Genomic DNA, 25680 nt, shown 5'->3' on the forward strand with positions numbered 1-25680 from the left:
ATTATTTCAGACAAAATATCTGGAGCTGTTTTCAGTAATTGAAAATTCATAAAGCATTTAATTGAAGTATGCTCCAATCAAAGTTTATTTTTTCTTGCAGCTATTCAACTGATTGAAAACAAATATTTCAGTCTAGTAATAAGAACTCAATGCATGATATTGTCAGATTGACAAGTTTATTGCTTAATGCATTAGTTCAATAGCAAGTGTGTGAAATATAGAACATTGATTTACATCTACATCTATATTCTGGCAAATCACTATGAGGTGCATGGCAGAGGGTATGTCCCATTGTACCAGTTATTAGGATTTCTTCCTTTCCATTCACATATGTAGCATGGGAATAATGTTTGTTAGAATGCCTCTGTGAGTACACTAATTATTATAATCTTATCCTCATGGTCCCTGTGTGACCAATAGATAGGGGGTTGTATATCCCTAGAGCAATCATTTTAAGCCAGTTCTTGAAAATTGGTTAATAAACTTTCTTGGGATAGTTTACATCTCTTTTCAAGAGTCTGCTATTTCAGTTCTTCCATTATCTGTGTGACACTCTTCCATGGGTTAAACAAACTGAACATTTGTGCTGCCCTTCTCTCTGTATACATTCAATATCCCCTGTTACTCCTATCTGGTACAGGTCCCATACACATGAGCAGTATCCTAGGAAGGGTCGCACGAGAGATTTGTAAACAATGTCTTTTGTAGACTGATTGTGCTTCCTCAGTATTCTACCAATAACCCAAATCTACCACCTGCTATACCAATGACTGAACCTATGTAATCATTTCGTTTCATATACCTGCATTTTATTTCCCTATGTATGAGTTGGCCGATTCCAGCAGTACTCATTGACATTGTAGTCATAGGGTACTACGTATTTTCATTTAGTGAAATGCAAAATTTTAAATTTCTGAACATTTAGAGTAAGTTGCCAATCTCTTCACCTTGTTGAAATCTTATCTGACAGAATATTCACACAGCTTCTCTCAAATAGCACTTCATTATAAATAACTGCATCATCTGCAAAAATCCTGATTTTAATTATTAATGTTGTCCGCAAGGTCATTAATATACAATATGAACAACAAGAGTCCCATCACACTTCCCTGGGGCACACCCCAACCTACTTCTACGTCTGATGATGACTGTCCATCTTAGATAACATGCTACATCATCTTTACCAAAAAGTCCTCAATCCAGTCACAAATTTCACTTGATACCCCATATGTTCATACTTTTGAGAATAAGTGTAATTGTAGTGGTGTGCCAAATGCTTTTCTGAAATCAAGAAATACTGAATTTGGGTCATTCCATGTCTATTCAACCATTTGAGAAAATGTTCTTAAGTTCCCCTGCCAATTAGTTCCAGATTTGTTTGGGTCATCAGTCTACTGACTGGTTTGATGCGGCCCGCCACGAATTTCTCCCCTTTGCTAACCTCTTCATCTCAGAGTAGCACTTGCAACCTAGGTCCTCAATTATTTGCTTGACATATTCCAATCTCTGTCTTCCTCTACAGTTTTTGCCCTCTACAGCTCCCTCTAGTACCATGGAAGTCATTCCCTCATGTCTTAGCAGATGTCCTGTCAACCTGTCCCTTCTCCTTATCAGTGTTTTCCACATATTCCTTTCCTCTCCGATTCTTCGTAGAACCTCCTCATTCCTTACCTTATCAGTCCACCTACTTTTCAACATTCGTCTATAGCAACACATCTCAAATGCTTTGATTCTCTTCTGTTCCGGTTTTCCCACAGTCCATGTTTCACTACCATACGATGCTGTACTCCAGATGTACATCCTCAGAAATTTCTTCCTCAAATTAAGGCCGGTATTTGATATTAGAAGACTTCTCTTGGCCAGAAATGCGTTTTTTGCCATAGCGAGTCTGCTTTTGACGTCGTCCTTTCTCCGTCCGCCGTTGGTTATTTTACTGCCTAGGTAGCAGAATTCCTTAACTTTATTGACTTTGTGACCATCAATCCTGATGTTAAGTTTCTCGTTGTTCTCATTTCTACTACTTCTCATTACCTTCGTCTTTGTCCGATTTACTCTCAGACCATACTGTGTACTCATTAGACTGTTCATTCCGTTCAGCAGATCATTTAATTCTTCTTCACTTTCACTCAGGATAGCAATGTCATCAGCGAATCGTATCATTGATATCCTTTCCCCTTGTATTTTAATTCCACTACTGAACCTTTCTTTTATTTCCATCATTGCTTCCTCGATGTACAGATTGAAGAGTAGGGGCGAAAGGCTACAGCCTTGTCTTACACCCTTCTTAATATGAGCACTTCATTCTTGATCGTCCATTTTTATTATTCCCTCTTGGTTGTTGTACATATTGTATATGACCCGTCTCTTCCTATAGCTTACCCCTACTTTTTTCAGAATCTTGAACAGCTTGCACCATTTTATATTGTCGAACGCTTTTTCCAGGTCGACAAATCCTGTGAACGTGTCTTGATTTTTCTTCAGCCTTGCTTCCATTATTAGCTGTAACGTCAGAATTGCCTCTCTAGTGCCTTTACTTTTCCTAAAGCCAAACTGATCGTCACCTAGCGCATTCTCAATTTTCTTTTCCATTCTTCTGTATATTATTCTTCTAAGCAGCTTTGATGCATGAGCTGTTAAGCTGATTGTGCGATAATTCTCGCACTTGTCAGCTCTTGCCATCTTCGGAATTGTGTGGATGATGTTTTTCCAAAAGTCAGATGGTATGTCGCCAGACTCATATATTCTACACACCAACATGAATAGTTGTTTTGTTGCCACTTCCCCTAATGATTTTAGAAATTTTGATGGAATGTTATCTATCCCTTCTGCCTTATTTGCCCGTAAGTCCTCCAAAGCTCTTTTAAATTCCGATTCTAATACTGGATCCCCTATCTCTTCTAAATCGACTCCTGTCTCTTCTTCTATCACATCAGACAAATCTTCACCCTCATAGAGGCTTTCAATGTATTCTTTCCACCTATCTGCTCTCTCCTCTGCATTTAACAGTGGAATTCCCATTGCACTCTTAATGTTACCACCGTTGCTTTTAATGTCACCAAAGGTTGTTTTGACTTTCCTGTATGCTGAGTCTGTCCTTCCGACAATCATATCTTTTTTGATGTCTTCACATTTTTGCTGAAGCCATTTCGTCTTAGCTTCCCTGCACTTCCTATTTATTTCATTCCTCAGCGACTTGTATTTCTGTATTCCTGATTTTCCCGGAACATGTTTGTACTTCATGCTTTCATCAATTAACTGAAGTATTTCTTCTGTTACCCATGGTTTCTTGGCAGCTACCTTCTTTGTACCTATGCTTTTCTTCCCAGGTTCTGTGATGGCCCTTTTTAGAGATGTCCATTCCTCTTCAACTGTGCTGCCTACTGCGCTATTCCTTATTGCTGTATCTATAGCGTTAGAGAACTTCAAAAGTATCTCGTCATTCCTTAGAACTTCTGTATCCCACTTATTTGCGTATTGATTCTTCCTGACTAATGTCTTGAACTTCAGCCTACTCTTCATCACTACTATATTGTGATCTGAGTCTATATCTGCTCCTGGGTACCCCTTAAAATCCAGTATCTGATTTCAGAATCTCTGTCTGACCATGATGTAATCTAATTGAAATCTTCCCATATCTCCCGGCCTTTTTCAAGTATACCTCCTCCTCTTGTGATTCTTGAACAGGGTATTTGCTATTACTAGCTGAAACTTGTTACAGAACTCAATTAGTCTTTCTCCTCTTTCATTCCTTGTCCCAAGCCCATATTCTCCCGTAACCTTTTCTTCTACTCCTTCCCCTACAACTGCATTCCAGTCGCCCATGACTATTAGATTTTCGTCCCCCTTTGCATACTGCATTACCCTTTCAATATCCTCATACACTTTCTCTATCTGTTCATCTTCAGCTTGCGACGTAGGCATGTATACCTGAACTATCGTTGTCGATTCTGATTAGAACAAACCGGTCACTGAACTGTTCGCAGTAACACACCCTCTGCCCTACCTTCCTATTCATAACGAATCCTACACCTGTTATACCATTTTCTGCTGCTGTTGATATTACCCGATACTCATCTGGCCAGAAATCCTTATCTTCCTTCCACTTCACTTCACTGACCCCTATTATATCTAGATTGAGCCTTTGCATTTCCCTTTTCAGATTTTCTAGTTTCCCTACCACTTTCAAGCTTCTGACATTACACGCCCCGATTTGTAGAATATTATCCTTTCGTTGATTATTCAATATTTTTCTCATGGTAATCTCCCCCTTGGCGGTCCCCTCCCGGAGATCCGAATGGGGGACTATTCTGGAATCTTTTGCCTATGGAGAGATCATCATGACACTTCTTCAACTACAGGCCACATGTCCTGCGGATACACGTTACGTGTCTTTAATGCAGTGGTTTCCATTGCCTTCTGCATCCTCATGTTGTTGATAATTGCTGATTCTTCCACCTTTAGGGGCAATTTCCCACCCCTAGGCCGGAATTATGGCTTGTTAAAGAAGGTGGTGTGAACCGGAAATTGCAACCCGAATCTGGCAATCTATCTTCAGACCCAACTTCAGGTATTAATAATTTTGGAACTATTCTGCACAGTCCAGTGAAATTTTTAGAACCCAAACACCCACTAAGAGAACACACTCTATGAATCAAAACACCAACAACTTATTTCTGAGGGATAATAAAAAATTCCAAAATGTGATTTTAAAAAATGTAATATGTTAAAAGGTATATATTGTAGGTGCCCTCTGTGCCAAATATAATTCACTCAAAAAGGATATAATTTTTTTGTGGTAAGCTAAATGTGGCCTAAACACACACAGAACTCATCTTGCCCATATCAGTCACACAAACAGAGTTACATGCACATGGAAATACAAAAATTTGAAAAATTACCTGAAAAACATGGATTTTCTAAGTGTGGTAGCACAAAAGGGACAAGTGATATTCAAGCCAAATTTCAAACACTGCTGCATAAGTAGACCATAATATAATATGTGGCAAAATTTCAACTTGTTATTGCAAGACATTTGTGTACAATAAAAGTTGACAGAGATGTATTTGGTTACGTTTCTTTTAACACGATTTAGCAAGTAATAGTGATGATGCAGACAGCTTGTTTCTGATAAAGTTGCAGCAATTGTTGGAAACTAGTAGGCAACAGAAAGTTAAACAATGGTAGTTTTCAAACACAGAATGAGTCATTGTTAGGCAGGAACAACAAAGGAAACAAGCAACAATTACAGGTTACTCATGTTTTTAAGGTTCTAGTTCAGACTGGTCAGTACTGTTGTGGAAATTCAGTATGGAGGCAGAAGAGTGTATTAGTGGTGCTGTTGTTCAAACAAGTTGCAGTATTGGTAGAGCACGAGCATCTGAATGCCATAAAGCAACATATGGAACAAAATGTGGCATTCGCTTTGTACTGTATGATCTGGATGATTCGGACCAAGATTTGTTGCTATGGAGATCCGGGATACACCCTGTGGGCACAAGAAGTACAGTTCCAGGAAACTTTAGTGTTTGTTATCATCATATGAAAGTGTTTGTGGATAAGTATTCTTTCCTACAAAGAAGTTGTTTTGATCCATTTCTGATTCATAAGAAGACAGAGAAATCGATATAAAATCACTATTGAAAGTGAATTAGTGCATTGGACTTAACATGAAACCAGGACAAAAGTTATGTTCCAGGTGTGTTACACTGCTAAAAAATGAAGAATATTCTGATAATTTACACGACTGTGACGAAGAGTATCGGCCACCTACAACCACAGCGGATGAGCAATTAAATACATCAATGATAGCTCTTGGTTTGCCTCTCATGAAGACACACAAAGTTGGGAAAAGAGACAGGCCCAGCAATGGTAGAAGAAAACTACAAGAAGCTCAAATGGAATTAAAACACAAAATACCTGCCGCACTAATGGTGGTAGAGGCAGAACTATCTGCTCCAAAGGAACAGAAATCATGCCAGAAATGCTCTGATTTGAACAAAATTGTGCATGATTTGGAAGAAAAATGTGCCATATCCACTCGCCAGAAAAAAGTAGCTATTCTTACCCTTGCACCTTTCAGCTGGTCTATTGACTAGCCTGCAAAGGAATTCAGTGCTTCTACATATATGGCGAAGCAAGCTAGGAAAATAAAAGCAACCCCAAGGAGTGCTCCCACAACTTCGGCAGGCTCAGGGAAAGCAATTGAGTTCAGAAAGAAAGGTGCTAGTGTCGGAGTTTTATGAAAATAATGACAATAGCGGAATAATGCCTGGAAAAAAGGCTATGTAACAGTGGAAATGGGAAATGTACATGTACAGATGCAAAGAAGATTGTTGCTATGCAACATATCAGAACCCATCTAGCACGGATCCCACACCACTGAGCAGCATTCAAGCAGTGGGAGAACAAGTGTACTGTAACCTACTTCCTTTGGTTTGGGATTGAATTTCCTCAGGATTGTTCGAATGAATCTCAGTCTGGCATATGCTATACCGACGATGAACTTTATGTGATCATTCCATTTTCTCTCCCTCTATTCGCTTAGTAGGTTCCGACTCTTTGTGACCCCATTAATCAAATCACGCCACTTGCTCTTACTTTGTTCATTAAACAACTGTGGGGAACTGTATTGAACACCTTGCAGAAGTCAAGAAACACGGCTTGAATGCTGCTCAGCAGTGTGGGATCCGTGCTAGATGGGTTTGATGGACGAGATAGAGAAGATCCAACGGAGAGCAGCGCACTTCGTTACAGGATCATTTAGTAATCGTGAAAGCATTATGGAGATGATAGATAAACTCCAGTGGAAGACTCTGCAGGAGAGACGCTCAGTAGCTCGGTACTGGCTTTTGGTGAAGTTTCGAGAAGATACCTCCACCGAGGAGTCAAGCAGTATATTGCTCCCTCCTGTGTATATCTCACGAAGAGACCATTTTAAATCACTCCTAATGCATACTCCCAGATACTTTGTGGAATTAACTGCTTCCAGTTGCTGACCAGCTATTTTGTAGCTAAATGATATGGGATCTTTCTTTCTATGTATTCGCAACACATTACACTTGTCTACATTGAGATTCAATTGCCATTCCCTGCACCATGCGTAAATTCGCTGCAGATACTCCTGCATTTCAGTACAATTTTCCATTGTTACAACCTCTCGATACACCACAGCATCATCTGCAAAAAGCCTCAGTGAACTTCCGATGTCATCCACCAGGTCATTTATGTATATTGTGAATAGCAACAGTCCTATGACACTCCCCTGCAGCACACCTAAAATCACTCTTACTTCGGAAGACTTCTCTCCATTGAGAATAACATGCTGCGTTCTGTTATCTAGGAACTTCTCAATCCAGTCACACAATTGGTCTGATAGTCCGTATGCTCTTACTTTGTTCATTAAACGACTGTGGGGAACTGTGTCAAACGCCTTGCGGAAATCAAGAAACACGGCATCTACCTGTGAACCCGTGTCTATGGCCCTCTGAGTCTCGTGGACGAATAGCGAGAGCTGGATTTCACACGACCGTCTTTTTCAAAACCCATGCTGATTCCTACAGAGTAGATTTCTAGTCTCCAGAAAAGTCATTATACTCGAACATAATACCTGTTCCAAAATTCTACAACTGATCGACGTTAGAGATATAGGTCTATAGTTCTGCACATCTGTTTGACGTCCCTTCTTGAAAACGGGGATGACCTGTGCCCCTTTCCAATCCTTTGGAACGCTTCGTTCTTCTAGAGACCTACGGTACACCGCTGCAAGAAGAGGGGCAAGTTCCTTCGTGTACTCTGTGTAAAATCCTACTGGTATCCCGTCAGGTCCAGCGGCCTTTCCTCTTTTGAGCGATTTTAATTGTGTCTCTATCCCTCTGTCGTCTATTTCAATATCTACCATTTTGTCACCTGTGCGACAATCTAGAGAAGGCACTACAGTGCAGTCTTCCTCTGTGAAACAGCTTTGGAAAAAGACATTTAATATTTCGGCCTTTAGTCTGTGATCCTCTGTTTCAGTACCATTTTGGTCACAAAGTGTCTGGACATTTTGTTTTGATCCACCTACCGCTTTGACATAAGACCAAAATTTCTTAGGATTTTCTGCCAAGTAAGTACATAGAACTTTACTTTCGAATTCTTTGAACGCCTCTCGCATAGCCCTCCTCACACAACATTTCGCTTCACGTAATTTTTGTTTGTCTGCAATTCTTCGGCTATGTTTATGTTTGCTGTGAAGTTCCCTTTTCTTCCGCAACAGTTTTCTAACTCTGATTGAAATTTCCGGATCACGCCACCTTCTTTCACAAGTCATAATTCTGGAACTAATTGGCAGGGGAAACTAATACTTTGTACACGAGTGTTCCAACATGGTAGAATTAGTGTACTGAATTTCAGTCAAATCTGAGACTGAGCTGGAGCCCGTGGTTGAAATGACATGGAATGACCCATTTATGTAGTTGCCTTGATCCAAAGCTTTCAGTATGTCATGTGAGAAAAGTGTGAATAGGGTAGCATTTGATTGATGTTCTTGAAAATGATGCTTGGTGGCATTGTGGAGGTCACTCTGCTCAAGATGCCTCATTATGTTTGAGGTCAGAATATGTTATAAGATTCTACAACAAATCAATGGCAAGGATATTAAATAATAGTTTTGTGGATCTCTTATGCTACCCTTTTTGTAGATGGGTGTGACCTTTGCTTTCTTCCAAGAACTGGGCACAATTTTTTGTTTGAGGGACCTGTGATAATTATAGTTAGAAGAGGGGCTAACTCAGCCGCAAATTCATTCCATCAGGCCCTGGAGCTTTGTTCAGTATTAACAATTTCAGCTGTTTCTCAACACCACTGACACTAATACTTATATTATATTCGTCGTTTCAGTGGTACGAGTATTAAATTGGAGCAGTTCTGGATTTTCCTTTGTAAAGGAACATTTGAAAACGGAATTAAGCATTTCAGCTTTTGCTTTGCTATCCTCAGTTTCAGTTCCTCTCTCATTCGCTAGGGACTGGACACCAGCTTTGGTTCCATTAACAGCCTTTACATACAACCAAAACTAAAATTTCTTTGTGTTTTGTGAAATGTCATTTCATAATATTCTCCTATGCTATTCATTGAAAGTGTCGTGTGTTGCTCTCTTGAGAGCCAAATGTGTTCCATTCAGTATTTCTGTATTTATACCTCTGTGCTTTGTTTAACACCTGTAATGTAGTAGACTGTTTCCTTGGAAGTTTCTTTATAATGACTGTATATCATGGAAGTTCCCTCCCATTATGAACTGTTCTACTGGGTACATATCTATCCAGCGCATGGTCAACTACTCTTTTAAACTTGAGCTAGAGTTGTTCTACATGCTTCTAACCTGTGCTGAAAGTTTCAAGTTCCTCATTGAGATATGACATTACTGATTTTTTATCTAGTTTACTGAATGTATATAAGTTTCTGCTTGTCTTAGTTGTAGTTGTCCTTTGTACCATGGTAATCATTGTTGCCACAAACACATCGTGGTCAGTGATACCAGTTTCAATGTGGACATCCTCAAGAGGTCAGGCCTATTTGTTGCCATTAGATCAAATATATCTCCATCATGAGTAGGATTCCTGGTAATTTTCAGAGAAGACGTTTAGTAAAGTTTCTCAGGATGTCTTATCATGTCCGCCACTGACAAAAATGTAATTTTCCCAGTTAATTGTTGGATGGTTAAAGTTTCCACCGATGCTTACAATATGATTGGGGAACTTAGATACAAGTGAATTGAGGTTTTCTCTGAAGTTTTCAGTTACATCAGGAGACGAGTCTAGTGGGCGATAGAAGGATTCAGTTATCATTTTATATCCACGCCTGATACTGAGTCTTGCCCAAGCAATCTCGCATGCAGCTTCAATTTCTGTCTCGATGAGTTTGAGGTTTTTGTTTACTGTGAAAATACAACACTCCTATTTTTCATTTACCTATCCTTGTGATATACACGTAAATTTTCCCCAAAAATCCCACTGATATGGATTTCACATTTCAATCACCTTTTCTGTACCAAGTATTATTTGAGCTTCATTAGTTTCCACGAGCAGTACAAACTCTGGCAGTTTGTTGCGAATGCTTCAGTAGTTCACCATTAGGATTTTAATACTCTTGCCTGTGGGAGGCATTTCTTTGGATCTCACAGTAATACTTGGGGGTTTCCCGCAGCTATCATTACCTGGATCGGATAGTGTCACCTAACATAAAAGACCCTTCTGTGTGCCCCACGCACAGTCAGCTACCTCAGTAGCAGCCTATGATGTTTAGTGCACACCTGACCTATTTAGGGGGCCCTACAGTTCTCAATCTTGTGGCACAAGTGCAGGAAGTCACAGCGTAGCTCGTCAAATTTTCGAAATCTCTGGTTCAGTCCTTCCACTCAACTCAGAACCGAAGGGTCACGATCAGTTGGGGGGACAATGCTGCAAATTGTGAACTTCATTGAAACCCCACGTACAAGGCTGGTCTTCTCAACCTTCTCTGCCAGTCCCTGGAATGGCCCGAGAATCCTTTCAGAGACCGGGTGACAGGCATCATTCTTTTCCTAACATGTGCCACAATCTACAGTTGGTTGCACCCTGCTCCCTCAATGGCTGCTGGAATAGCCTCTTCAACATGTTGAATTAGACCCCTAGGCGTATAGGCATATACACAAGTACACCTTGTGTCTTTTCCTGTCCCTTGCTGCCATTTACCTAAGGGGTACCAAAGTACCATCATTCACCGTACATTTGGACTGCCAATGGTTAATAGACTCCTACTCTTTTGTGTTTGCCACCTCCAGACACCGGACAAAACAGATTTCCCCACAACATGTGAAGCGAGTCCCAGTGAGTCCCACCAGGTCACTTTCAGTTTTAGTTCCAGTCAAAAACAGTACTTCAAACTCATTGGTTACAGGGATCAGTACAACACCCTGAGTCCTCCCCAGTCCCCATCCATCCCGTACAGAACACCAAGATCTACCATTGACATGCCACTCGCAGTCAAGTGGACGGGTAATGCCAGATCCTGTACTTTCTGCAGAGGAGACAGGATCCAAAGGAGAGGATAGTACTTGAGGTATCTCCAGTACAGGAATCACAAATACATGACCCCCCAGGGCACTTGCCCCTCTTTGGTGGGTTCGTGCTCGACTACCACATGTCCCCAGCCTTCGCAGCAGTTTTTTCCCTTCCGTGCTGCATGTCTATCCTCTTGCTATTCTTTTTCCCCTCCCTTGGGGAACATGTCTGCAGTATGCTTGGGAATCTTCTGTCACTGACGTGCGAAGAGTCTCACTTTTGTTTTTCGCTTCCTCTTCCTTTCTTTGGTTCCATTCTCCTCTTGTTCCTCCGCTTCAGCTTTTCAGGATCGTCTTTTTTCTTCCTACTCCCTGTGCGCTCCTGAGGGCCAGACCACCTGTTTGACGCATTGCGGGTGACTGGGTAACACAGAATTCCCAGCCCTGGGTCGACAGGTAAGATTCACACGTACCCCCTGTTACAGACCAAGCCCAGAGATGGGTGATTGCCTGAGCTGTAAGCTTCGCAAATTGGCAATTGGTCCCTCCGTCAGGTGTTCGGGAGGTGTGACCTGAGGTGTGAACAATCACCTAAGGCGGGGTGCGCCGCCATGTGAAGGTGGCCACCAGTTGGAAGGGGCGCACCATCAGAGATGCTAGCAATCGTGGGGGATTTCCTCGTGATGCATCATTCATCTTTTCACTCAACTTCTACCATATGTAAACGCAACGAGGCTAATGATTCAAAGAGCCTTCCCACTGCACACGGTTCCTTGTGGTCTCACGTACTGAAGACGGTCAGTCCTTCGCTACGGTAAATTCGTTTACTATCCAGAAAGGTTAGGTGTAATTGCTGGCTCTGTGAAATCCTGCTCTCGTTTACAGAATGGCACTTTGCTTTTGGAGACCACTTCTGATTCTCAAGTGCATCAACTGCTCGCTTCTCCACGGTTAACCTGATCGTATCAAGGCCCACAGACCTTTGAATTCTTCCTGCGGTGTCATTTACACCAGGCTGCTCAACGGTCTAACCGAGGCTGAAATACAATCTTACCTCTATGGATCATGGTGTCATTGCTGTTCATTGTATAATGAAAAAGGTAGATTCCTCCTTAGTGCCTACCCGCACTCTCTTTCTCACCTTTGATAGGGTGGTGGTTCTGTCCAAGCTCAAAGCAGGCTATGTAATTATCACTGTCTCGCCATACATTCTAAACCCGATGCACTGCTACCAGTGTCATCATTTCAACCACACGAGCATGCCTTGTCGACACCCAGCCAAGTGTGTCGCCTGTAGTAGGGATATGTATGAGGGCGATTGTCCGCCTCCTTCTCCCCACTGTACTAACTGCAATGGTGGCCATGCTGCCTACTCTCGGGAGTGTCCTGTGTATCTTGATGAGCGGGCTGTTCAAGAGATCCGTATAAAGGAAAAGGTGCCAGTTACTCACAAGTTACTGACTAGTCACAAACCCTGTATTGCAAACCCTGTGTTCTCCCGTATGGTATCTATAGTTCTGTTCTTGTTACCCCTTGCTCCATGAAGGACACGGCTTTGTAGACATGCGGCCTCCAATTCAGCTCTGAGGTCGTGAAATTGTCCAGTGTCAACGTCGCATCACCCCTGTCTGACTGTGCAACAAGTCTCATTGGGTGAAACCACGAGCTACACAACCGGTAGGCCAGAAAGGACAGAAGGAGTACTCCCGTGAAGACCACCTCCATCCCTCCAGCCAAACAATATCCAAGTCTTCATCTACCCGGAAAGCCTCAAAGAAGTTCTCCAAAGGCAAATGTTCTTCTCCTTTGTCACGTTGAAGATCCTCTTCTATGGTGTCAGCCCGTGACACCTTAGTCTGGCCTGCCTCCATGTCGCCAGTGCACAGCAGCAACCATTTTTCGGCATTGGACTCCAGACTGACCGTACGAGCAAGCTGATGCTTCTGCGGACCCCATGGAGCAGGATCCTCCTGCTTCTGTGCCGTGTAGTAGTGCCTCTTCCCCAGCTGTCACTCGGCAGCCGCCGAAGTGACACCCCCATGTCCCTTTGTCATGACTCCTCCAATGAAACATTTGCGGCCTTCGGTCGCACAGAGAGGATTTATGGCTGCTTTTAGCGTCACAGTATCTCCTAGTACTTTGCCTTCAGCAAATGAAATTGTGCCGTCACGACCAGTTTGAGCTTTCACATTTCCTATTGATTCGTTTTGATCTTCCACCTGGGGTCGGCACTCCCTCTCATGGGGACGTCATGCTGCTCATACGGGATGACATATGTAGTCAACCCATCTCGCTGACTACCAATCTTCAAGCTGTGGCAGTTTGCCTTTTCCTCCCCCCCCCCCCCCCCCCGACTTTTTCTCTCTGTACTATATATATGTTCCAACATCATTTTCTGTCGACAGGGCAGAGTTACTTCATATTATTGGGCAGCTACCTTCCCCATTTTTGCTACTCGGTGACTTTAATGCAGATCATGCACTTTGGGGTTCTCCCAGGATCTATCAGAAAGGTGCCCTCTTGGCTGACCTCCTTAACCAACTTAACCTCTTCTGCCTTAACACTGGAGCACCCTCTTTCCTATCCGACTCCTCGCACACCTATTCCCATTTGGGCCTATTCTTGTGCACTGCCTAACTTGCCCATCGTCTTGCGTGGTGCGTTTTTTCTGACACCTACTCGAGCGACCATTTCCCATGTGCTCTCCATTTGCAGACCCCTACTCCATCCATGTACACGCCTAAATGGCAGCTTCCTAGGGCTGACTGGCAGCTTTGCTCCTCCCTGGTGTCCTTCGAAGAACGAGATTTCCCCAGTTGTGATGACCAGGCTGAAAATCTCACAAACGTTCTCCTTACTGCTGCAGAACATTCCATCCCCCACAATTCCTCTTTACCACATTGTATCCCAGTCCCTTGGTGGACTGAGGCATGCCACGATGCAATTCGCGCACATAGAGTGCTCTCCACATTTTTAACCGCCTCCCTACTCTGGCAAACTGCATTCATTATAAACAGGATCGTGCAAAGTGTCATCACGTCCTTTGAGACAGCAAAAGATCTAGCTGGATTTCATTCACTGTTTCTTTTAACAGTTCCACACCTACCTCTGTCATGTGGGCCAACCTCCGAAAAATCTCTGGAACCAAGATCCATTCCCCAATTTCTTGCCTGTCAGTTGCTGATACTGTCATCATGGACCCTATTGCTGTCCCCAACATCTGGGGTGCCATTTTGCTGACGTTTCGAGCTCTTCACACTATCATGCTGCATTCCTACATCGGAAATGAGTGGAGGAGACTTGGGCAATACCCTTCTCTTCTCCGAATCGTGAGTGCTACAATGCGACCTTTAGTAGCTCATCCCGATCCTCCACCCCAGGGCCAGATGCCATCCACATTCAGATGTTGCAGTACCTTTCTCTTGTGGGCGAGCACTTTCTGCTTAACACATACAACCGCATCTGGGCAGAGGGCGCATTTCCTGGACGCTGGTGTGAAGCCACCATCGTACCCATACCTAAGCCTGGTAAGGACAAAAACTTTCCTTCTAGCTACCGCCCGAGCTCTCTAAACAGCTGCGTTCGCAAGGTGGTGGAATGTCTGATTCATGCCCGGCTGGTATGGTGGCTTGAGTCTTGACATTTACTAATGAATGCACAGTGTGGATTTCGAGCATGACGTTCTGCAGTTGATCATCTCGTTACTTTGTCCACCCCTGTCATGAATGGTTTTCTGTGGAAATCCCAGACTGTGGCCATGTTTTTCGTTTTGAAGAAGGCCTACGACCCTAAATGCCGTCCTCTTTCCTATCGCCATTAACCCTGTAATGGCCTGTCTTCCGCTGGGCATCTCCGGCTCTTTTTGTCGACGATTTTTCCATCTATTGCAGTTCTCCACGCACCTGTCTCACTGAGCGGTGTCTTCAGTGCTGTCTCAATTGTCTTTATTATGCAGCATTGACAATGGCTTTCGCTTTTCCCCTGACAAAACAGTCTGTATGAATTTCTGGCAGCGGAAATGGTTTCTTCCCCCCCACCTCTGCATCTAGGACCTGTTGCCCTTATGTTCGTTGAAACTACAAAATTTCTGGTGCTTGTGCTCGATAGGAAACTCTCTTGGTCCTCCTAGTGTGTCTTACCTGGCATCCCACCGTACATTGTCCCTCAATCTCCTAGGTGTCCTCAATGGTATTTTCTGGGGTGCCGATCACACTACTCTCCTCCATCTGTAGCGGTCCCTCATCCGTTCGAAACTCGACTATGGGTGCTTTGCTTATGCATCTGCACATCCATTCCTCTTATGCCGTCTCAATACTGTCCGTCATCGTGGCATGCGTTTGGTGACGGGTGCCTTTTGCACCAGTCCGATTGAGAGTCTTTATGCTGAAGCTGCTGAGCTACCACTGTCCTACCACTATGATTTTCTCCTCAGAAGGCATGCATGCCGTTTGTCTGCCACACGTGGCCGCCCTTCCTTTGGCTCCATCTTTAATGATTCCTTTGATCGTCAGTATGGGGCTCGTCCTCTTTTCTGTTACCTCCTGGAGCCCGCTTTCGCCACTTGCTACGGCGGCTTAACTTCACACTACTCGCAACTTTCCCAGTGGGTGTGAATCCTTCACCACCTTGGCTTCGTGAAATGGCCCGTGTTAACCTTGGCCTTCATTCACTTCCTAAGGACACCACTCCAGCCTTGGTCTATCTCCTACACTTTCACGACCTTCTCATGGAACTTCGCGATAGTACCTTTGTATACACTGCTGGCTCTCGGACTGACTGCGGGGCCAGGTGTTCCTTCATCATTGGCACCCGTGTCTTTCAATATCAGCTTCCGGCCCACTTCTCAGTACTTACATCCGAGCTCTTCACCTTGTATCAGGCCACAGAGTACATTCGGTGACACGGCCTTTCCAATTGATTCCTCTGCACAGACTCACTCAGTGCCCTCCGAAGTCCATGTGCGCTCATCCCTTAGAGCTGCACATCCAGGAAAACTGTCACTTGATCACTCTTCGTGGAGCCAGTGTCATGTTTCTGTGGGTCCCTGGTCATGTCAGTCTGCCAGGAAACGAGGCTGCTGACACAGCTGCCAAGGCTGCAGTCCTCGTACCTGCCACCAGGAGGAGATTGTTTTAACTCGGCTGCGTATTGGGCTTTGCCTTTTTTAGCCATCGTCATTTGCTAAGTGGCACTACCTCACCACTTTGTACGCATTACGCCCAAATTTTAATGGTTCACAACTTCCTGCTGGAATGCCCTTTTTTTAAAACAATTTATGTTCCAGCTTGGGTTTGCCATCTGATTTATCAGATTATCCACCGAAGCAATATGATGAAGGCCATTTAAGTTTTAGTTTTGGACCTCCATTTCTGTATGGTGTTTTTTTAGCCCTTTTTCCACATTCCTGTTTTTAGCTGTCTCCCGTTCTGTCCATTGGGACTGACGTATAGTCGTTTAACTCCTTTCTGTGTTTGTGTTCCTTAGTATTGATTCGGGTGCTTATGACCCCCGTTGTTTTTTGTGCCCTAAAGCCAAACAAAACAAAACAAAAACACGTACATGACTCTCAGGAGCTATTCCAAACCAATTCGCAGCAGCTGTCGATTGTTTGACAGCAGTCAGGACGATTGCCAGCTGCTTACGAACCTTGACCAACTTGTCCCCTGTTTGAAAACAGCATTCACAGCGGGGCTGCATGTTGGCTGGTGCAATGTATTACAAGGCAGTGAATAAATTAAACATTAAATTAAACTTAAGTAATAAACTTTGTGATTTGTGTTGTAAATGAAATATATACATTGCTGTTATAAATTTTTTCACTTCCTCTGAGCTATATGATCATGATTTTCTACAGTTGATAGTCATTTAAGACTTATTTCCCTTCCTTCCTGTGATTGCTGTAATTTTCAAATATGCAATTTACTGTAACCTGCATTTTTGTAATATATCTATATTTACGTGATTACTCTGCTATCCACAATTAAGTGCCTGGCAGAGGGTTCAGTGAACCACCTTCAAGCTCTCTCTACTGTCCACTCTCGAACGGCACACGGGAAGAACAAGCACTTAAATTTTTCCGTGCGAGCTCTGATTTCTCTTATTTTATTGTGATGGTCATTTCTCCCTATGTAGGTGGGTGCTAACAGAATGTTTTTGCAATCGGAGGAGAAAACTGGTGAACACAAATTTCATGAGAAAATCCCATCGAAACGAAAAACGCCTTTGTTTTAATGATTGTCACTCCAATTCATGTATCATGTCTGTGGCACTATCTCCCCTATTTTGCAATAATACAAAACAAAGTGCCCTGTGTACCGGTGTCCTGTGTTCCATTTTCAATTACGCACACTATTATTAATAATTTGCTGCCATTTCCTTTTGTGATAGTGTTATAGCATTCTGCAGGCAACATTCTAAGAGCAAATGTTTTTTTACCTCTTATGTATTGGTAAAACATTACTCTAGTTGAGCTTGAGTGTTACATCCTGGACCATTACTTCCTTCTATGTTGCCACTTTCACTAATTAAATGAATGTTGTAAGACTTAATTTTACATGGGCTGAGGTAAACAGTTTTTTATTTTTTTATTTTCGTACTTTCAAGCTGATAGTTATTCTGTCCAGCACAGTTCCATGCATTTTACTATCTACACAAAGATTCCATATCCTGTCCCTGGTTATCCCAAAGTTAATTAAACAATTAGCTGCCAAACTTGAATTTCTATGACTGTCAAAATTATATATATATAAAAAATTATGATATATGTGCCACATCAAATCATCAAACAACTTTAAAACGTTACTAAAAAATGTTAGACCCAACAGCTACAGATGGGAGAAATAGTTTATTCAAAGCTGACATGTGTGCATACAACCTCAGAACACATACTGATGAAAGCAATATAGCTGAAATAAGCTTGTATAAAACAATAAGCAGCATGTTGCATAAAATTGTTAGGAATTCTTTCTTAAAATATTTGTGGTGGTACATAAAAATGGTGAAAATTATGTGGATGGAAGAGAGAATGAATCATGAATAGAAGAGAGAATGAGTCAAATTAAGGACATTAAACACATTTTGAAGCATTAAAAAATCATGTGTATGGTTAGAGGGGATAAAAATGTTTGTCTGTAGGTAGCACATTAATATGGATATCAACTACAGTAACTTTTCATAAGGATATAGGCTACAGTAACTTTTCAGAGATGAAGCTTGCCAGAATAGACTAGGTGGATAGCTTTTGTACTGGTGACGACAACAGCATTCAAGGCCTTTGACATTTGTGTCCATAAAGTACCACCGAACAAATTTGAACCGTTATCCGTGAGGGGAAGAATTACTGAGATGAGCCAGGTGCACTTGGAAAGTAGGGTATTAAAGATAGAAATAGCACACACTCCAGATTACATTTTTTGTGGAACAATTATTAGACATAAAACGTATTAACACAGGAATTCCTCTTAGTTAGGGTCAGTTACAATCATATTACATATAAATGAGTTTTCAGATATGGAAGAAGAATCTCTTTTTTGATGTTACTAACATTACTAACTGATGAAAAGCCAGGACTAGTTCAGATGGCAATTGAAACTCTCACGGATGTATTCAACTGGGCCACAGACAATAAATGAACAGTGAACATTAAGAAAACAAATAGCATAAACTTCAGCTTAAAGAGGGGAACATATCTGTCATAGTAAACATAAATGATGATTATGTAGACTGTGTAGCAAACACAAAGTTTTCAGGGATAAATATTGTTTATCAATTGACACAGAGAATACTGCCAAAATAAATTTCGTCAGTAGTGCTCGGATTTATATGCACTGAAAAGTATGAATATATGCGTGCATCTATGCATTAAAAATCTGATAAATATGTTCTAAAAACTTTAAAATATGCATGATAAATAAAATTCATTATTTCAACTTTCTCGCATCTTTTAATCGTCCTAAAGTAATCTGATTATACAATTATTCTTAAAACATTAATTAAGAAAGTTAATATTTATTACTGTCTGTCTGTCTCTTTCTCTTAGTCTATTTTAGCATAAGTTGCTTTTATTGCAATAAACAACTAAATATTTTTCACAGTTTTCTGGAAGAAATGATTTCTTTCTGTCACTTAAAATGTTTTTATACGAAGACTAAGATCTCTCTACATGACACGAAGTCACAGGACAGTACCGAAAAGAGGCTACATCACTTACAGAATAACCATTAAGCTGTTTTTCAGATTCTCCTTGTAACACCTTATTCATTTCCTGAAGAAACGTTAAACCTGGATTCCTTGCTTCTGTTTTCTCAATTCTGTTGCAAAGACACTTTTCTATTTCTCCTGGTATGTCTCCGATGACAGCTCTTTCGTAGACCTCAAGGGCAGAAAATAGAGGCATTGCTTTTTCTTCCAAACATGTGATTATGGCTTGGAGTTTACTGAAATAGGTCCTAATAAACACTTATTTACTCTGGAGACTCTCCTCTTGCAAGCACTAATTGTAGCTGGGATACTTGCTGTTTCGTTTCTGTCTATCACGTCCAGCACCCTTTTCATGTTTTCTGAATGCTCACTGTAATACAGAGTTGCTTCTATCCATGTTCCCCACCTTATGATGATCGGCTGTGGGGGGGGGGGGGGGGGTAAACAAATACATGGCATAATTTCAGTAAATAATTTTTACTCTTTATGGCGCCTTCACAAACGCCTTTTTCACAGAGGAAATTAAAGCATTTACGTCTGGAAAATATGCTCGAATTTCTTCAGCCAGTCGGTGAAGGGCACGCGCTAAACAAGTTATGTGAACTGCCTTGGGATAAAATGCCTGCAAAGCTTTAGCAGCGTTAATCATACATGCTGCTGCATCTGTAACTATCACCAGGAGTTTTTCCTTGTTTTCTTTAGCGGGCCACAAAACGCGTAATGCATCACGAACAACCCTAGCAATAGTAGAATGTTTTGTTTTTTCCAGTACTCTGGAGACAATGAGATGAGGTGTTCCTGGTTCAGATTCCGCCATTTTTCCGGCAACGTTGGCAATAAATCTCCCACATGAGTCAGTCGTTTCTTCTACTGATAACCACACATTTGAATCCCCAATATCATCTCTGATCTCTTGTATTACCTGAAAAGAGTTATTTTATTGAAAATTTGTAAAGAACAGCCTTGGCATTATGGGTCTCACTTTTTTTGGTGGTGGTGGTGGTGGGGGGTGGGGGGGGGGAGGATAAGTATAACAAAAAATATTAAAAATGATTCTTGATCGTAAACTCATTGACACTACAGGCCATGCAAAATGGTATGTTTTGATTTTAAAATATATTTCTGTAATAGATTTAAAATTCTAAAAAGAATTGAAAAGTTTTAATGAAACTTAAATGGAGGGTGGAGGATATGGGGGTAGCTGACATGCAAACTAATTTCATTAAATAAATGTTTAAACTTACCTCTTCGTAAACTTTGCCAAGATAGTTTTTCCTTATTGTTGATTCATCAGGAACTTTTCTTGGTATATTTTTCGAGGAACCTTCGAAATTCTACATTATTTAATTTATTGAAAGGGATGTTGGCTGAAACTAAAGCTTTGCAGAGATCTTCCAAAAAATTATCTTTGCCATCATTTCCGCTTCTGATTGCAGAAAATGCTGCTGATAAGGTTGTCTGGATGTTGGAGATATTTTTATTAGCAGCATTTGTATGAGCAGCTGTTTGTAAATGTTGTGTAATCTGGAATTTTGTATCACAGAGCACCTATAAAATGGTATAAAAGTAAAATGAGTTTATTTTCACTAAGTAAAAAACTAACTCGAAAATCACATTTATTTTGAACTTTGAGAAAGCAAAAATAGAACTTACGTGCTTCTCACACACTTAGCACAATACTACATTTCCATCTGGTGTTAGAGTAGAATTTCCATGAATCCACTGTTGAAGTAATTAAGCTTTACTGTTGTTCTCCTTCGGCATTGTGGTAATATGATCTCCTCCTGTGCACACTTCAGAAATCACGAAGAACAATACACTAGTTCCTGATTTATAGGTAGCTGACAATGGAACTTTTCATTCTTGGAAATGTCATTGTTGCCACCAGCAGCTTCGTTTGTTACACAATACAAACCGTACTGACTTTTATGACGCGAAGGCCGACCAAACTTTAAAGGTTTGCCGCATGATTACTGATCGCTATTTAGTTTTTGTTAAGCTGCCGAAAGACATATTTTTATAGTCCAGGAACCGCTCATTGCTGATTGCTATGTTTGCCTCATTTTTAGGCGCCTCTTTATGGATTTGTAAGTATGACAGAGAAGTAATTCTACACAAACAGAGCAATAAAAGAGAAATTTGCTCAGGTCTTACTCTTCTTCTTAAACTATTGTGGTGAAATACTTGTATTTCAAGAATTGTTGCTGCAAAAGTAAAATATGTGCATAAATAAGCAAAAGTTATTTATATATGCACTAACCGCTTAAATATCCATTTATATGCTCTATCATGCAAATATGCAAAAATCCGAGCTCTGGAACAAATACTAACAAAGAGATAGAGGGGCTCGCCAGTACTTACCTCAGCTCAGTACAGCTGATAGATACACAAAAAACAGAACCGAAAATTTACATTCCTAGCTTTCGGAACTTTGTTTCTTCATCAGGGAGAAGAGAGGGGAAATAAAAGGGAAGAAGGGAAAGTAGATTAGTTACTCACAACCCAGGTTATGAAGCAACAGGGAAAGGAAAACAGGGAGGGTAGCAAGGATGGAGGCATGGTTGTCAGAGGGAAGCCAAAGATATTCTACTGTAAGTACTGTGTCAGCTTCAAATCAAAGAGGATGCATACAGAAGTAAAGAGGTATATAGTATAAAGATAAACACAACTATGTAGGATGAAAAGATGCATGAATGGCTAAAGAGGAAAGGGAAAGAGGAGAAGACTGAAGAGTAAATGGGATTGGGGTTCTTTAATGTAGGTTCAGTCCAGGGGGATGGCAGGATGAAAGGATGTGTTGGAGTGCAAGTTCCCATCTCCGCAGTTCAGAGGGACTGGTGTTGGGTGGGAGAAGCCCTATGGCACATATGGTGTAGCAGGTTCCTAGGCCCCTAGAATTATGCTGGACGGCATGCTCTGCTACTGGGTATTGGACATCTCATGCCCTCCAGCATAATTCTAGGGACCTAGGAACCTGCTACACCATATGTACCATTTGGCTTCTCCCACCCAACACCAGTCCCTCTGAACTGCGGAGATGGAAACTTGCACTCCATCACATCCTTTCATCCCGCCATCCCCCTGGACTGAACCTACATTAAACAACCTAACTCCCATTTACTCTTCAGTCTTCTCCTCTTTCCCTTTCCTCTTTAGCCATTCACGCATCTTTTCATCCTACATAGTTGTGTTTATCTTTATACTATATGCCTCTTTACTTCTGTATGCATCCTCTTTGGTTTGAAGCTGGCACAGTACCTACAGTAGAATATCTTTGGCTTCCCTCTGATAACCATGCCTCCATCCTTGCTACCCTCCCTGTTTTCCTTTCCCTGTTGCTTCATAACCTGGGTTGTGAGTAACTGAATCTACTTTCCCTTCTTCCCTTTCTTTCCCCTCTCTCCTCCCTGATGAAGGAACATTTGTTCCAAAAGCTACGAACGTAAATTTTCGGTTCTGTTTTTTGTGTATCGATCGGCTGTACTGAGATGAGGTTAAGTACTGGCCAGCCCCTCTATCTCTTTGTTAGTATTTGTTTCACATCTTTATATGAGATTTTCCATTAATCATTAACATCCTAGCTCTAGTCATCAGCATGTATGCTCTTACGGTCCTGTCATGTGTTTGATGGCTTTAGTGGCTTACTGTTCCTACACACACTAAATTTGTAGCTTTAGGATTCTGTTATAGGGGTCAAATGCACAAAATACAGACACAGTTTTCCAATTACGTATAATGCCCATAAGAAAAATAGCTAACTAAAGTTGTGTGGCACATTGTAAGAAAATATTTTTAAAACCTATGTGTTTCCTACTGTACCAGGTGAGTTTATCTACCAGTCTGTGTACCATAGAAAAGAATTAAAAATTCAAACTAGTACAGGGTGTCCCAAAAAGAGTGACCTGATTTTAACTTGTACTAATATTGAGACAAATGTCACTAAGTAACTGAAACAGCACTAGATGTAATTGGCATGATCTAGAGTTTCAGGAAAAATCCTCTAGATGTCGTTATGAGCTCTGAGCTGGAGCGTGCAGCCAGTCTCACACAACATGGCATCCATGCAGCAGAAGGCATATTGTGTTATTGAATTTAGTCGTACTCAATCAGTGATCACAGTTCAGCAGGCATTTCATATTCGCTTTTGTGCTAAACAACCTTCACCAAAGAACATTCAACGGTGTTATGAACAGTTTGAAGAAACAGGCTGCCTCTCTAAAGGCAAAAGTCCTGGCCGGCCATGCATTCCTTAACAAACAGTGGAAGAAATCTGATGAGCATTTGAGTGGAGCCCCCGCAAGTCTGCACATCGTGCCAGCCGAGAACTTGCGTTACCATGCATGACAGTTTGGTATGTGTTATAGCATCATTTAGCCCTCAAACCATACCGATTACAACTGGTACAAGCTCTTTGAGATACTGACAAACTGAAGTGAGTGGACTTAAGCAATGCTATTCTAGAGGACATGGAAGATGACACTTTTATGTCATGGTTGATATTCAGCAATGAGGCAACTTCCCATATTAGCGGAAGGTTCACCGTCATAATGTGCGTATGTGCAGTGGGGCAGAGCCCTCGCCTGTGGTTGATTGGGAGGTCGTTCCAAGGCGTAGCAGGCAGCGAAAGGCGTCCCCGGAGGCTGATCAGAAAGCCTCCCCGGTGCATCTGACAAACCGGTTTCAGGCACTGTCTCTGGCTGAGCCAGATGCAGCTGCCTGCCCTGTTTCAGAGGATCATTCTCAGCCTTCAAGGTCCGGGCAATCGCAGAGGGTGGGCTTACTGGTAGTTGGGAGCTCCAATGTTAGGCGCGTAATGGGGCCCCTTAGGATACGGCGGATAAGGAGGGGAAGAAATCCAGTGTGCACTCCGTGTGCATTCCGGGAGGAGTCATTCCTGATGTGGAAAGGGTCCTTCCGGATGCCATGAAGAGCACAGGGTGCAGCCAGTTGCAGGTGGTGGCACATGTCGGCACTAATGACGTGTGTCACTTTGGATCTGAGGAAATTCTCTCTGGATTCCAGCGGCTATCTGATTTGGTGAAGGCTGCCGGTCTTGCTTACGAGATGAAGGCAGAGCTCACCATCTGCAGCATCGTTGACAGAACCGACTGCGGACCTTTGGTGCAGAGCCGGGTGGAGGGTCTGAATCAGAGGCTCAGACGGTTTTGCGACCGTATTGGCTGCAGATTCCTTGACTTGCGCCATAGGGTGGTGGGGTTTTGGGTTCCGCTGAATAGGTCAGGAGTTCACTACACTCAGCTGGCGGCTACACGGGTAGCCGAGGCTGTGTGGCGTGGACTGGGCGATTTCTTAGGTTAGAAGGCCTTGGGAAAGTGCGGGATGGGCTGCAATGTCAAAGGGTGCTTGGCAATTACAGGACGTGCTTGGATCAAGGAACAGTCGGAATTATAGTTGTAAATTGTTGTAGTTGCGCTGGAAAAGTCCCTGAGCTTCAAGTGCTAATAGAAAGCACAGAAGCTGATATCGTTATAGGTACAGAAAGCTGGCTAAAGCCTGAAATAAGTTCTGCAGAAATTTTTAAGAAGTCTCAGACGGTGTTCAGGAAAGATAGATTAGGCAGAATTGGTGGTGGAGTGTTTGTGTCTGTCAGTAGTGGTTTATCTTGTAGTGAAGTCGAAGTAGATACTCTGTGCGAATTGGTGTGGGTGGAGGTTATACTTAACAGCCGAATTAAGTTAATAATTGGCTCCTTCTACCGACCCCCAGACTCCGATGATACAGTTGCGGTACAGTTTAGAGAAAGTTTGAGTCTCGTAACAAATAAATACCCCACTCATACGGATATAGTTGGTGGGGACTTCAACCTACCCTCGGTATGTTGGCAAAAATACTTGTTCAAAACCGGTGGTAGGCAGAAAACGTCTTCCGAGATTGTCCTAAATGCTTTCTCTGAAAATTATTTCGAGCAGTTAGTCCACGAACCCACGCGAATTGTAAATGGTTGCGAAAACACACTTGACCTCTTAGGCACAAACAATCCAGAGCTGATAGAGAGCATCATGACTGATACAGGGATTAGTGATCACAAGGTCATTGTAGCTAGGCTCAATACCATTTCTTCCAAATCCATCAGAAACAAACGCAAAATAATTTTATTTAAAAAAGCGGATAAAGTGCCACTAGAAGCCTTCCTAACAGACAATTTCCATTCCTTCCGAACTGACTATGCGAATGTAGACGAGATGTGGCTCAAATTCAAAGATATAGTAGCAACAGCAATTGAGATATTCATACCTCATAAATTGGTAAGAGATGGAACGGATCCCCCGTGGTACACAAAAAAGGTCCGAACGCTGTTGCAGATGCAACGGAAAAAGCATGCGAAGTTCAGAAGAACGCGAAATCCCGAAGATGGGCTAAAATTTACAGACGCACGAAATTTGGCACGTACTTCGATGCGAGATGCCTTTAATAGGTTCCACAACGAAACATTGTCTCGAAAT

The 25680-nt window shown here is 42.1% G+C and overlaps 1 protein-coding gene across 2 annotated transcripts in view; it reads left to right on the top strand.

Moving 5' to 3' along the window:
• The window catches only part of LOC126328052 (kanadaptin-like), a 224401-nt gene that overhangs the window by 5378 nt on the left and 193343 nt on the right, over positions 1-25680 (top strand). The gene's annotated exons all lie outside the window — the stretch shown is intronic.

This window comes from Schistocerca gregaria, chromosome 1 (genome assembly GCF_023897955.1).
Source record: "Schistocerca gregaria isolate iqSchGreg1 chromosome 1, iqSchGreg1.2, whole genome shotgun sequence".
NCBI lineage: Eukaryota > Metazoa > Arthropoda > Insecta > Orthoptera > Acrididae > Schistocerca > Schistocerca gregaria.